Source organism: Nansenia antarctica (genome assembly GCF_963989245.1).
Source record: "Nansenia antarctica genome assembly, chromosome: 5".
In the NCBI taxonomy this organism is placed as follows: Eukaryota; Metazoa; Chordata; class Actinopteri; order Argentiniformes; family Microstomatidae; genus Nansenia; species Nansenia antarctica.
In genome coordinates this window covers 45,574,004-45,576,503 of record NC_137690.1, presented here as the reverse complement: position 1 = coordinate 45,576,503, position 2,500 = coordinate 45,574,004, and positions in this window count along the sequence as shown.

The following is a 2,500-nucleotide window of genomic DNA, read 5'->3' as shown; positions in this document are numbered from 1 at the left end:
AGTCACTTTGGATAAAAGAGTCAGCTAAATGGCGTGTATAGATATAGATATATATAAAAAGATGTAAATATGACTAGTATGATAGTGTGGGGAGCATGGCGTGTTTTGGCCTGCAGAGGGAGCCAGACTGTCGTAGGGGGGGGGGGGGGGATAATGAGCTGATTGCGGAGCAGGTGTCAGTGATCAGACTCGTTATCCCACTGGTCTATTTAACCATACTTGTTTTACAACTGTGCCTCTGTGTCGACCTCCCTCTGTGCCTAGCCCTAGAGACTCTTACAGATAGTTACTGTATGTTACACAGCAGATGCACAGATGGCCAGCACTCTGAAATCCGTTCATATCAGGAGTCTGTATCTTATCCTCGATGATTAATTCATCGAGTATATGTAATTTTTTGTATTATGCATCATTTTTTTCTCTTTCTTTAAACGGTAGAATAAACTAAACTAAACTGAAAAATGGACTTATTTCAGGACCTAAAACCTTCATTATTATCATTATGAATAAATCGTTTTAATCTCTGCTTACAGCCAAGAAAACAGACACCATTCAAGCCCCTTTCACACAGTATTAATAGTAGTAATCTAGCTGACTATGATTGGAAACAACATACTATCCAGTTGTGGAATTATATTGGCTGCCCCGGGTATACACAAGCTACTTGAATCACGCATTCAACTGGACGCAGAACTGGAACGTAGTAGACGTGGTTCAAACGAGACAGGCGCGTAAGACTGCCATATACCATATATATATATCTGCCATATATCATACCTCCACTATGATTGGAAATGAAGTAGTGTTCAGTTGTGGAATTATATTTAGTAGTAGCGATATTCAGAGTCTGGGGCAGGACCAGGGAATGTTCAGGCTTCGGTTCACACCCGGTACATTCCATGAAATGATACATGATCCTGACCAGGGAAAATGCCTGGTTGAATTTCCCTGGTCAATCACAGATGCAGTTCTGTTTACGTACAGGCATTGAAGCAGGTAAGAAGGAAACACATACAGTATGTAAAGATACATTTCAATGTTTATTGTCCATTAGTCTTGACTGAAATCACCTCACAGAAGTGACAGCTGTGGCTTTAAAGATCTTCCTATAGCATGTACCGTCTCTATACCGGGAGGGGAGGGAGGGATGAGGCGGGGGGATGGGAGGAGGGGGCGGGGGGCAGGCAGAGTGGTGGGGAAGGGTTGTTAATTCCAGGGTTCATGTTCCACTCTGTGGTCTTTGTGGGGAGAAAGAGAGAGAGGGGGGAGGGGGGGGGGGTTGTGGGAACAAGGGAGGATAAAGAGGAGAGAAAGGGAGTTCTCTAATGGTGAGTCCTGGCCATTCCCCAACGCATCTCTATCCTCCATCCCCTCCTTCCCTCCTCTCCCTCCCCTCCTCTCCTCTCCTCTCCTCTCTCTGTAGCCTCCTTCGCTGGCCTGACAACCCCCCAACCCCATCCCCACTTTGGTCCCTGGGGAGGGAGGGAGGGGGGGGGGGCAAATGGGGTGAGGGAGACGTCCATGGCATATGGAGAAGCAGCCCTCCATGGTTAAGAAAGGTAATTAAGAAACAGTGAATTGGCTTTTCCCATGATAAAGTATAATCTATCTAATATATATGAGCTGCCTGCAGGCTGGGAGAGCGCGCCCAGCAGATCATAACACGGCATACGTCGTGTCTTTGTGATCGAAGAAGAAGAAGAAGAATGGTACTTCTCCTCAACAGAAAACACTAACAGCATTGACCCCGCTCGAGAATGAAACTAAATAAAAGTTCAAGTCTAAGACAAATACAATAGTGCAGTATTATGAGTGAGCCCGTGACTGCCCAAAAGGCAGGAGGGTGGTGGTGGCATACGCCGGCTTCGCTAGCTCTGTAAACACTTCAGTTGACACATTTTGTTTGGCCAGGCCCTGGAGTGTGTGTGTGTGTGGTATTTATATATACAAGGAAAGCTCTTGGGAAACTCGGCTCGCTGACCCTGCTCTGCTGCCAACAGTATCGAAGTAACGCTTCGTTTCCTCACCTCCTTTCCTTCAGACCTTTCCTCACCTCCTTTCCTTCAGACCTTTCCTCACCTCCTTTCCTTCAGACCCCAGGAGGAGACGTCGTTTGGGCGTTTGGGGCGACACAGTAAGACCCGTTTCTTGACAACACGGCCCTTCTTCAAAGACAGACACCTCCCTACACAAGGCCAAGTCAGAAAGAAGCCATTTTGTGGTTTAACTGACAAAGCATTCCAGAACACTCACCACCTAGAGTGCCAAGTGTTTTAATGTGGTATCTACCTAGCAACAGGACTGTGATTGGCTACAAAACGAAGCATCATCATTGACGCATTTTTCGAACGCGAATAAAAGTCACCCTTCGGCGCTCTAGAACGGTGACAATTTGGGGGAACTTTATTTACCCTCGGCACTGAATGAGTTAAAGGTAGAACTGTTGTCTTGAAGAGAAAAAGGAAATCAGGCTTCTCTATTGGGACATAGGCCGTCTCTC